This window comes from Canis lupus, chromosome 16, assembly GCF_048164855.1.
Source record: "Canis lupus baileyi chromosome 16, mCanLup2.hap1, whole genome shotgun sequence".
In the NCBI taxonomy this organism is placed as follows: Eukaryota; Metazoa; Chordata; class Mammalia; order Carnivora; family Canidae; genus Canis; species Canis lupus.
In genome coordinates this window covers 10,701,072-10,713,463 of record NC_132853.1, presented here as the reverse complement: position 1 = coordinate 10,713,463, position 12,392 = coordinate 10,701,072, and the positions used below count along the sequence as shown (strand labels likewise).

At 63.7% G+C, this 12,392-nt stretch overlaps 1 non-coding gene across 1 annotated transcript; it reads right to left on the bottom strand.

Annotated features, from left to right (window-relative positions):
• Positions 1 to 198: 198 nt before the first annotated feature.
• On the bottom strand, positions 199 to 324 carry LOC140607663 (U6atac minor spliceosomal RNA). Its single transcript, XR_012009622.1, has one exon. It is a non-coding gene; the product is annotated as a U6atac minor spliceosomal RNA (small nuclear RNA).
• Positions 325 to 12,392: the final 12,068 nt, after the last annotated feature.

Here is a 12,392-nt window from a genome sequence, read left to right as displayed (position 1 = left end):
GGCGGCGGGGGCGTCCTGCCGAGCAGCACCCCACGGGCCGCGCGGGGTACGGGCCGTCAGGGGCCCCGGGCGGGCTGGGGGCGCGGGGCGCCGGCCACGGGGGCTCCAGGGCGCCTCCGCCGGGCACGGCAGGGGGCACCGGGGGGCAGGGCCCGCGGCGCACGGCAGCCAGGAAGCAGGCGCCCCCGTCCCCCGCCCCAAAAACGTTGGTTAGATGCCACGAAGTAGGTGGCAATGCCTTAACCGTATGCGTGTTGTCAGGCCCGAGGGCCTCTTCCATCCTTGTCAAGGGGAGTGCTAACCTTCTCTCCTTTCATACAACACACCCGCTACCCAGGGCCGCGCGCTATTTAAGGGCCCTCCTGCGCGCCGCCTTTGACTTACGGCGACTAGCGGAGGCGGGGGGGGGGGGGGCCCCCCCCGCGCCCCCGCGCCGGAGCACACGCCTGCCCGCACCGCGGAGCCGCCGCCCCTCGCGCGGAATCCCCCAGATCCCCACCGTCGCTGCCGCGTGTGGGAAAACTCGCCTTTCCCTGCGCTAATATATTCATAAAACCAGCCAATCAGAGGCCGGAGGGGGGGGCAGGCGGAAGTCCCGAACTTCCCTCAAGAAAACGAGATTCCCCCGGAAACAAAACAGGGCCCGCGCGCACGACCTACAGGAACACGCCTCGCGGACGGGCCGGGCCGAGGCTCGGAACTTCCTGCGGAAACGGCAGTGAGTGCGAGCGAATCAGAGGGCGAGGAACGGAGCGCCCCTCTACGGATTTCCGGACGCGGCTCTGCGCTAGGAACTGTGGGTGCTGGAGGCGCGGGAGGCGCGGGACGCGGCGTGCGCATGCTCCGAGGCCTCTCTGCGCGGCTTGCGCATGCTCCGTGAGCGCTGCGCCCAGTCCTCGAGCCGCGGGTTCGAGCCCCAGAGCGGGCGTGTTGGCGCACGGCCGCCTCCACGCCTTCTGTCTGCGCTTTCCTCGGGGCTTGATTGAAGCCTGACGCTTCCCGCCTGCCCGTCCCCGAAGCCGTGGCCCTGGGAGAGCGTGCGTGCGCCCGTGTGCGCCCGTGTGCACGTGTGTGCGGTGCAAGGACACGCGTGGTCGTTGTCCCTGTATGTGCGGGGCCTGAGCTCGTGCGCAGGCGTGAACACGTCTGCGCGTGCACCTGTGTGCAGGTGTGCGCGCCCCCTCGCATGCCTGTGCTCCTGCACGCTGCATCCACACGCCCACCTGCAGGGGCCGGCCCTGGGTGGCTGCGGGCAGTGAGCAGCTGGGGGGCGCTTCTCGGTGCCTGTTGGATGTCTGCTTCCGAACTGCACCAAAACAGTTTGTTGGTTAAAGCGGTTCGTCAGTTTCTCCGCCGCCCTCACCCGGAGCCCAGGGGCCGGAGGAGCGGTGGCCTCCAAGGGGTGGCGGCGGGTCCAGCCGCTGAGGCGCGGCGGCACGTGCTCGCTGATGAGTCGGGGGGAGCCAGCGAGGGTGGGGGACGACTGTGCCACCTTGCCGGGGGTGAAGGGCGGGCCGCGCCCAGGGCTCCGTCAGGCCACCCGCTGCGCCGCGCGACCTGGCACGGCACCCTCCCCAGCTCCCCCAGCCCCACGGGGAAGAGGCCGCCAGCACCCCCATTTTGTAGCTGAAGATGCAGAGGCCCAAGGGGTTGGGCAGCTCGGGCCAGGCCACACTGGGCGTCGGCGGAATAGGGAGTGTGTGTTGCGCCCCGACCGCCTGTGCCCGACTGGCGTGCTCCACCGCGGCTCTGCCTCGGCCCGGGCCCCAGGTCTGGGCACACGGAGGCTCCGTCGGAGGCAGCTGGGTCCCAGTGATGCCTCCTGCCCATCCAGGCCATGTGGGCCTCCTGCCCATCCAGGCCACCTCCGCTTGGCTTCTCAAGCTCCTGGTGCACATGGGCTCCTCAGGAGCCCCAGGCCGCGCCTCGCAAGCTTTAGGGTGAATCCGAACCACCTGGGGTCAAAGTGCAGTCTCCTGGGACCACCTCCCAGAGTCTGAGTCAGAGGGCTGGGCAGGCCGGGGATCTGCATTCACAAGGCACATCAGCTCCCCCATCTTAGCAGCCTGTCTGCTCTGGGTGGCCGGTGGGAGACTCCACATCTTCCAGGGGACCCAGCGAGAGTGACAGGTGTAGGAAGGGCTTGTAGAATCAGGGCTTCGTGGGGCTGGGGGCACCAGGTGGGAGGAACCCAGGAGCAGACCTGGCTTTGTTGGCTGCATTTCCTGAGGCTGCTTCTCTGGGTGTCTGCTGCCGGGTCTCCAGGACTCAAGGCCACACGGCGCCACCTGGGGCCCACCTGTCCCCTTCGCCGCGGAACCGTAGGGCATCCCATTGTGTAGGTTGGATAAATGCATGGTCGGTCAGTCTCCGTGTGACTGCTGGAGACCCCTGCCTTCAGCCCTGGCCCTGGCATGTTCTCAGCCCCGCCCCACACAGCCAGACGCTGGCTGGGAAGGCCTCCCGATCTCTCCGGGCCACGGAAGGGTTGGCCAGGTACCTCCTGTCCTGGGCAGGGGGCTGGATGGGCAAGCGGAGCCATCCCTTATGGGGGAGGGCCAATTCACTGTGCACTCCCCCTGAGTTCACTGGAAACAGAACCCACTGGACCCTCCCCAGTGGCCTTCCCTGACAGCCCCCCCCTGTAATCAGGCTACACCTCGGTAAAGTTCCAGAAGAGACGTTGCGCTCACCTCGCTGACCTGTCCGTTTTGCACACACCGAAACGGAGGGATGGCAGGCGCTTACCCGAGAGTACCCAGCCGGTTGTTGCTGGTGTTTGGGGTGAGGACCTGGCCCCCCATCCCCAGGTGGGAGGAAGTGGGTGGCAGTAGCAGTTCCCTTCCAGCCCCAGTGAAGCCCTCGGTCCTTGTGGGCCCTCCTCTGAGCGTCCTGTGCAGTTGCTGGATAAAATACAGGATCTTATTAGATGGCAATGTTTCCGCGTAGGTATGTCCCGAATATTTTATGGGATATACTTATACTAAAAGTTATCCATTGTTCACCTGAAATTCAGACTCAGCTGGGGGTCCCAAAGTTTTATTTGCTAGGTCCCGCAACCTTGGCAACAGGGGAGGAGACTTTTGTCATTTGCCCAGGAGGCAGCATTTCCTGCAGTGCACACCACGTGATCACACTGGCTGTCTCTTGTTTGGGAAATTCTGTGTGAAACACGACCCCCCCCCCCGACCCCCACCCTTAAGGGAAGAGCCCGTGCGTGGGCTGTGGACTCTTGAGGATGGGAGAATGAGACCTGGGGCCCTGCGTCTTGGCTGTGGGATGGAGTCTGTGCAGGAGGGAGAGGAGCGAGTGCAGGGGAGTGGGGAGACAGCAAGAGGGGGGGCAAGGAGGAATGGCCCCGGCTGTGGCTGATCCGGACCAGCTACACTGCCCTCCGGGTTTGCAGGCTCTGTGTTGGGGAGACCTGGGTTCTGCAGTAGCAGTGGCGGGTGCAGGCCAGGGGTGCAGGCTGAGGGCGCAGGCCAGGGGTGCAGGTCGTGGGTCCAGGCTGAGGGCACAGACCAGGGGTGCAGGCCGAGGGTCCAGGCTGAGGGCACAGACCAGGGGTGCAGACTGAGGGTCCAGGCTGAGGGCGCAGGCCGGTGGTGCAGGCCGAGGGTCCAGGCTGAGGGCGCAGGCCAGGGGTGTAGGCCGAGGGTCCAGGCTGGGGGCACCAGCTAGGGGTGCAGGCTGGGGACACAGGCCGGGGGTGCAGGCTGAGGGTCCAGGCTGGGGGCACCGGCTAGGAGTGCAGGCTGGGGATGCAGGCCAGAGGCACAGGCAGAGGGTCCAGGCCAGGGGCACAGGCCGGCGGCGCAGGCTGAGGGTCCAGGTTGGGGGTGCAGGCTGGGAGTGCAGGCCGAAGGTCCAGGCCGGGAGCACAGGCTGAGGGTCTAGGTTGGGGGCGCAGGCTGGTGGTGCAGGCTGGGGGTCCAGGCTGGGGGCACAGGTCAGGGGTTCAGGCCGAGGTGCAGGCCAAGGCCAGGTTGGGGGTGCAGGCTGGAGGTGAAGGTCAAGGGTCCAGGCTGGGGGTACACGCGGGGGGCACAGGCTGAGCATCCAGGCCGGCGGTGCAGGCTGGGGGCTGGCCCAGGAGGCACTCAACATGGTGCTGCCTGGACCGGATGGTGCTCCCCGTTATTCAGAGCAGGAACTGTGCCTTGTCCTTGTCTATTATACCCCAGGCCCCAGAGGCTTTAGAAAGCTTGAATTTTCTGACCTCCACCAGGTCTCTGTGCCAGGTCTGGAGAAGCCTGGCCTCGGGAGGGAAGTGTGTGGCCTTTGGGGTCTCCCCACATGGGTTTTTCCCTCCCCAGAACCCCAGCCGGGTGGATGGCCCAGGCCTGCTGGCTCTCACAGCTTGGAGGTCCCGGCCACCCGAGGAAGGGCAGTGTCCGGGAAGGGCAGCCCAGTGGACGCACCTGCCACCCTAGCACAGTCCTGCGGGAGTGGGGTTTGGTGGTGGGGTTAGGGCTGCATCTTGATTCAGGGAATTCCTCTTGAAGTCCCGTCTTGCTGCCAGTGCCTGTGAGCTGCATGGGGTGGGGTGGGGGTGGCGCTGGGCAAGCTGGGCCCCCAGCCCCCTCCCCACTCACCTTCTCTGCCCCCGACCCCGCTTGCCTGCCCCAGAGGCCTTTCTGGGTTCCTGGGAGGTTGTCAGCTGGGAGGCGAGAGCAGGGATGTTCCCAGGAAGAGCACAGGCCCTGTGGGCTCATTGCCTTTTGGAACGGAAGGCCTTGGTGACCTAGGACCTAGCTGGGGCCGTCATGAGCCTCTGGCATGACTGCCGGGGCCCAGGGCATCAGCTTCAAGGCCACTGCCCACGGCCACCAGACAGACCAGGGGCCTTTGGAACAGGGCAGGCCGTGGCCTGTTGGTGCTCGGGCCTCTGGCTCCTGTCCTGCTGGCCTAGGAGTAGCGAGGCGGTGGGGGGTGGGGGGCTGTCCCCAGGGCGGTGAGGTCCTGCCCTCCCCCTGCACTTTGTGGTCTGGTCCGCGGGAGGGTCAACTCGCTGGGCATTTCCAGGAGCGCCCACCAGGGGGCGGGGCTGCACCTCCCAGCGTCCAGGCTGCGGGTGTGGACGAACCAGCCTGGGCACCGAGCCCTGGGCTAGCCTCAGCCCCTGGAGCACAGCCGACTTCCTTAGCACACAGTCCGGCTCTCTGTGGCCTCAGGAAAGTCGCCTAACCCGCTCGGTGCCTGAGTTCCCTTCCCCGACGGGGCTTGAGCTCGGGCTTGGCTCCAGGGAAGGCTCAGGAGGGCTAGCTATTCTCATCTCGTTTTCCAGAGAGAGAAACTGAGGCTCTGGGTGTTTATAGGATGTCTGAAGGTGGTACCCGGCGGCGGGGTCAGGCGGTGGGGTCAGCAGTCCAGGCTCCCGAGCCCCCAGAAGCCCTGGAGATGCTGGCAGGTGCCAGGGCTGATGGGTTTGAGGGGCTCCTGGAACGGGCCTGGCCTGCAAAAGCTCTGTCAGGTGCAGCCTGGACACTTCTCGGTCGTTCGTCCTTTCAGGAGTCTGTTTCCCTCTGTTATACTCGAACACCCACTTGCTGCGTGTGCATTTACAACCACACCAGGCAAAACAGCCCCGACCGTACCACACAACCGATTCGTGGGCACAGGTTTTTTTGCATTTCTGCAGATGAGAATGATTTGCATTATTATCAGTTTCCTATTTCCTGTAAATGGCAGAGTTGTGATAGTGGGAGCTGCTGTCAGTGCGCGGTGTGCAGTGGCGTCGTCCCAGGCAGGCCACCTGTCCAGAGCTCTGGGTGCAGGGGAGGGAGGCAGGGAGGGAGGGCCCGGATCAGGCCTTTTTGGTGAACACCTTTCCAGGTTTTTCTCTGGGTAGTAATGGCCCCTGACGGTTTTAAAATAGGATATTCCCTGTGGAGCAGCCTCGGTTCCCCCCTCGCCCGGAGGTCAGGGCGCGCTGCTGTCACCTTATGCAATGAGCGCACTGTCTCTGTGCCCCCAAGAGCTGCCGTGGAGTGTCTGCAGTTGGGGGCACGGAGGACACGCGATCTTTGAAACCTGCTTTTCTTTTCTTTCTCTGCATGTGTGTGGAGGCTCCAGGCAGGGTGGTGCTGTCCCCCGGCCGGCACTCCCAGGGGCTCCCTGGCTCCCTCCCAGGAGTGCCCCCAGGTCACCCGCCGTGGCTGCAAGGAGAGCGGTGACCGTCCGGGGTGAGGCCTCCCCTCAGGGGCTGCTATTAATAAAGTGACCGCTGACCCCCGGACGTGGGGAGGGAAGAGGGGACGGAGTGTTCCCAGGGCTGGTGTTTGGCCGGAGGCCTTCCTTGCGTGACTGGGAGGCCTCCAGAGCCCTCTGGTCCTCCCCTGGCCCCCCGTGGCCCCACGGACCGGAAGCTCTGCGTGGCCCAAGTGCGGGGGCTGCCCTTCCTCTGGGATATAAATATCCCAGGACCAGGCCGGGGAGGGAAGGAGGAGCCTCAGGCCTGTGACCCTGTGGGCCTGAGACCCAGGTCATGGCCCTCCAGGAGCCGGCTCAGGGCTGCCCCGCTGCCCAGATGTGTGTGCAGGCCCCGGGGCTGCCTGGAGGTGGCGCCCTGGTTTGCTTCCCCGCTGGTTGGTTGGTGGTGGGTGCTGGCTGTGGCAGCCGGCTGCAGAGAAGGACATGAGGAGTGTAATAAAGCGGTCTAATCTACGCCTGTGTGTGTCCCTCTGGGGCCTGGGGCCCTGGGGTTCCAGGAGCTGGAGACACATGACCCCGACAGGGCCAGCATGGCAGGCGCGGTTCTGGGTGCTGGGTGCTGGGTGCTGGGTGCTCTGCCTCTGGTCCCTCATCTGTCCTCAGCCAGCCCAGGTGCCTGTGTCACACAGGTGAGGCGCAGGGGGCCTGGGGACCAGCACAGGCCCCACGGTGGGTAAGTCCCGCCACGGTGTTTCCGGGAGGCTCCGGGCTCTGATGCCTCGAGTTGGAATCTGGAGAAACTCGTGCAGGAGGGGGGACCAAGCGAGTGTTCCCAGCACTGCAGGGCCGGGGACCTGGGGCTGGGGGTCAGGGGGTGGCCGGATGGGGCAGGGCTGGGGCGGGGGAGGCTCAGACACAGTCCCTCTGAGTTCCTGGGCCTGGTGGGCTCAGCTGGGCAGGGGTGGTGGACTCATGAGGAAGCATCGACAGATCCTCCACTGGGAGCAGCAGAACTCATTCTTAAAAACGCCCGAGGAACAAGGGGTAATGGAAGGGGAGGTGGGTGGAGGAGGGTGACTGGGTGACGGGCACTGAGGGGGGCACTTGACGGGATGAGCGCGGAGTGTTATACTGTATGTTGGCAAATCAAACTCCAATAAAAAAATATACAAAAGACCCCACAAAACGCTGAGGAAAAGGATTTAGAGTAAAAAACGCTGCCGGTCAGGGCATGGTGGCCCCAAGAGGAAGAGGGAGCCAGCTGCGCCTTCCCCCACCCCCGGGGCCTGTGGGGGCCAGGTGCTTGTGAGAGTACGTGTGCCACGGCCACCTGGGCCTGCCTTCCTGCCTGTGACAGAGGAGAAGGCTGAGGTTCAGAGAAGACCCCCAGCCAGAAGAGGACAGAGTGGGACTTGAAGGCAGCTTGGGGGGTAACTGCAAAGCCCGGGCCGGGCCTGTCCTCTCACAGGGACAGAGACTTCCATCAGAAGCCACAGCCCCTGGCCTGCCTCGGTGCCTCCAGGGCCAACATGTTTGGGAAACTGCTCACAGTTCTCCCCGAGGCCCAGCGTGCAGGGCAGCTAAGGCCCTGAGAAGTCCCGCGTGGAAGAAGCCTGCTCCCCTCTGCTCACCCAGTGCTTTCCAAACTGCAGTATGGCTCATCCCCCGGTGACGGGGCAGGGTAGGGGCAGGCCGAGCAGCCGTGTCCAAAACGTCCCGCTGTGAATGAGCCGCAGGGCTCTGGGCACATCCCATTCTCTCTGCACCGTCTTCTTCTCAACGTGACAGGAGGGGAGAACCGAGGCCCGCCCCGCAAGGCCACTGGGGGCACAGGGGAAACCTTGCCGAACGCTGGTCGCTGACACTCGTCATCCGGGGGACCTGCGCTTGCTTGTTGAAGACCCACTGCGCATGTTGCCCGGCACTTGCCAAGGCAGGAAGACCAGGCCCCCAGTATTCATGGCCCACCCTCTTGGAGGGAAGCGGGCAGTGAGCAAATGTTTCCTGGCTTGGGTTTTGAGTTCCAGGGGCCACAGGGTCTTGGAGAGGGCCAGAAAGGACGGGCTGTTGTCTGGGGAAGGCGGGCAGGGTTCTGGGAAGAAGACCCAGCCTGTACAAAGGCCCTGGGGTGGGGAACAGCCGCACCGGCCTCCAGACAGGAAGAAGGAGAGAAGCACGAAGGCTCAGGCCGGGAGTCTGGCAGGGCTTGGGGAGGCTGTGGCAGCAAGCGGGGGTAGGACAGGTGATAGGGTCAGATGCCACAGGGCAAAGGTGGGCAGCGTAGAGGAGGCAGCCCCGTGAGTCACTGCTGTTGTCAGGGAGGATGTGGGGCTGGCTGCCTGGCCACCCTGATGCCCCTGCAGGCACCCGGCGGCCCCTGCCCCACCTGCCCATCTTGCCTGGGGCCCCTGGCTGCGATACCCGAGGCGCTGGATTGTGCTTGCAGGTGAGGAAGCAAGCGCAGGGTGGGATCACAGCAGAGCTGGGGTGAGGGGGCATCTTTCGGGTCCCATTCCGGACCTTTTGTGGACAATGGAGGGCACAGCCCCAGCGGTGGGCCTGACTGGGAAGGTCCCATGGAGGGCAGAGGAGTGGGCCCCGGAGGAGGCCTGGATGCTGCTGGCCTGGCCTGGCCCGACCCATTCTTGGCTCCTGGAGCGGCCTGTCCCTGACCCTGTCCCGACACCCTGCCCCAGAGTTGCCCATGGCCCCTGCAGCCTCTGCTATTCCTGTTCCGTGGAGCCTGGGCCCGATCACGTCCCCAGCTCCCTGCAGGCTCCATGCTTGGCCGGCTGTCTGCATGAGGGGGAACCACACTGGATGCTGGGGGGGAGGGTGCGGGGCGGCGCTGTAGTCCTGGGACCTCACGATAGCCAGGCGTGGGCTGGGGCTGGGGCTGGGCTGGGGTGCAGCGGGACCCTGAGGCCTAGGCAGCAAGGAGCCCGCTTCTGCTCTTCGGGGGCTCTCAGTCCAGGGCGGCTCAGGGCTGTGTGCTGCTGGGACTCTGGGGGCCCTCCCACGTGGTGAACCCCTGCTTGGTCCCTGCATGTAACCGAGGACCACAGGCTGGGAGCCCGAAAACAGCAGGAGGGCTTTCCTTCCTGGTCCTGATGGCCTCAAGTCCCAAAGCAGGTGTCACAGGGCCGCGATTCCCTGGAGGCTCTGGCCAAGTGTGCATCTCCCAGCCCAGTGGCCCCAGCGCTCCCTCTGCACTGCTCCAGCCACTCGGCCTCCCCTTTTCTTTTCTTTTTTTTAAAGATTTTATTTATTTATTATTTATTCATGAGACACACAGAGAGAGTTAGAGGCACAGACACAGGCAAAGGGAGAAGCAGTCTCCAGGCAGGGAAGCCTGATGTGGGACTCAATCCTGGGTCCCCAGGATCACGTCCTGGGCTGAAGGCGGCGCTAAACAGCTGAGCCACCCGGGCTGCCCCGGCCTCCCCTTTTCTGTCTCTTGTCAGGACACTCGTCGTTGGGCTTAAGATCCACCCGAGTCCAGGATGACCTCATCTCGAGACCCCAACATAATTACATCTGCAAAGATCTATTCCTGATAGGGTCCCATTCACTGGCCCCAGGAGATGCAGTTTTGGAGGGCCACGATTCACCCCCCACACTGTCCAGGCCTCAGCTCTTACATCTGTAAAATGGGCTATCATGAAGCCTGGATGGGGTGGGGCGGGATGAGCACCGCTGTCTTTCCCAGGCGACCCGGCTCTCCTCCTCCTTTTCCTGTGGTGGGGTGGGAGCGGGGGGGCCTGCCCTTCCCAGGTGAAGCAGCCCCTTCCCAGGGGTCACGACTGGGTCTTGACTCCAGCTCTGTCATCAACCCCTTCTCGACCCTGGAGATGTTGCCCCTGCATCTGTGAAATGGGAAGGTTCTTCCTGGGGAGGGGGTCATGGGCCTTTCAGGCTCTGATTGAAGCCTGTTTCCTCCCCGGAAAAATGCAACTATGTGTGTACACCGATTCCAGGGGCTCAGGGCCCAGGGATTTGGGTTCACAATCAACCTTTCCAGCAGGCCCAGAAGGAGATGCAGAGGCCCACCCCCCGGCATCCTGCACCCCCCCTATTCCCCCCCATGCTGCTCCCCATTCCCGCATGTGCCCCCCCACCCCTGCCAGTGCCTTTTCTTCTTCCAGGACGCCCTCAGCCCTCTCCGTTCCCTTGCAGGGTCCCCCACTGGGCGTTGCCTCGGGCTGGGGCTGGTGGGCTTCATGGTCTCTCTGTCTGCTGCATTCGTGGCCCAGGGGTCACAACCAGGGGCTTGTGTCAGGTTCACAAGGAAACAATGGGGGCGGCAGGCAGGGAGCAGGAGAGGGTGTCCAGGTGGCAGGGGCAGAGTCGAGACAAGGGAGGCCTGATTGGCAGCTGTGGGGCATCCGAGGGCCTGGTGTTGCCTGGGCGGCCGGCAGGCTCTGTGGCCACCTGCATCAGGGCTGAGAGGGCAGAGGCAGCTCCGATGTTGCACAAGCAGGTCGGGCATCCTTCCTGCGCCCGAGGCACCTCAGGCCCTAATCTGCGAGTCTAAGGACAGGAAAGGAGGGGCTGTGGGCCAGGCTGCAGCCCCCCCAGGGCGCCTGTACCCTCTGCTTTACCCCCCTCCCCCGGCAGCCCACCCTGCTGCCGCCCCAGGCTCCCTGCAGAGCTGGCCTGCAGAGCAGCTAACGGATGTGTTGTGTCTTCCCTTCTCTTTTCACTTGCTTTTCTTATTTATTTAGCCTGGAGTAACCCCCACCATTGCCTCTGCTCAGCGGGGCACCAGCATCCTCCACACTTGACCCTGTGACCTTGGGATTCTGGTCTGCCAGCGACTCCTCCCTTCCGGGCCCGCATCCAGGCTGGGCCCGAGAGACCAGTCCACGCTGCCCTGTGCGGATGCATCAGGCTGTAGGTGTGCGCCCAGCAAAGCCAGAGCTACAGAGGGGGCCAGGCCCCACCCATTCGCCCACAATCCCTCCCCTTGAGCTGGGCTCCCCCTCCTAAGGTCACTTGTGACCTCCATGCGGCCACAGCCCGAGATACAGACCCCAGTCCTCTGACTGGACCATGACTACATCACACACCAACAGCCTTGGTCCTCCTTCCCCCTCCCCCCTCCCCGTGGCCTCCAGGACCCCTCCCCATCAGGACCCCTGCCCCTTCTCAGCCCCCATGGGCTGTGAGTGCTAGCAGACCCCAGTCTCTTCTCCAGCTGTCCTTCCAGGCCTGGCTTCTAGTTCCTTCTATGGGCTGACGGCCCCACATTGCTGCCTGTGCAGTGCCAGCCGTGCTCTGCACTAACCCGCCTCAGACTGACGTGAGAAATGGGGTTGAGGGGGTCAGGTGGGCCACGTAAGCAAGAGTGGCAGGCTCCCTACAGGCAGGGAGCTTGGCTCTCTGGTGAGGCCTCTCCTGCTTTGGGATCCCCGGAGAATCACAGGGCCTGCCCTGGCAGCCCTGGGGGTGAGTTCCTTTCCATGCAGATGCTCCTGGACAGGTGCTCCCTCAGGGCAGGGACGAAGTCCAGCACTGGATCCTGAAGGGTCCTGGAGGTGGAGTCTCAGTTCCCCTGGGGGGAGGGGTCAGCACGAGGCTTCAGAGGCCACTGCAGTAACCGAGGTGCTCCAGCATGACCCTCAGAGACACCAGGCGGGCACCTCTCACGCCTTTGCAGGGCCCCATTTGGGCTCCATGCAGAGCTTTGGAAAAGCAGTAAGTTCTAGTACTTTATGGTCATGAGAGAGCTAAACAGACTCAGCATCACAGAACAGAAGGGAGAAGGAAGTGACAGGGAGAAATCAGTTCCAACTTCCGTAGACCACTTGGGTGGGCATTTGGGTGCACACCTTTTGCACCATTTCCTGTGTATGCGTATGTATGTGTGCATGCTTGCGCATGAGTATGTGCATGTGCACATCCAAGTGTATACACTTGCATGTATGTGTATGTGTTATGCATGCGTGAATGTAGGTGTGTGTACATGTGTGCATGCAGGTGTATGTGCACAGGTGTGTGTACACGTACATGCATGTGTATGTGTGTGCATGCATGCTGGTGTGTGCGCGTGTGCAAGTGTGTGTACAGGAATGTATATGTGAGTATGTGCATGTGTTCAGGCGTGCATGCATGCATGCACATGTGAGCGTGTGCATGACTGTGTGGTGTGTGCACGTGAACACACATATAGGTCCATGTGCATGTGCATGCATGGGCATGTGTGCAGGTGCGTGTGCATGCACGTGTGCACTAAGTGT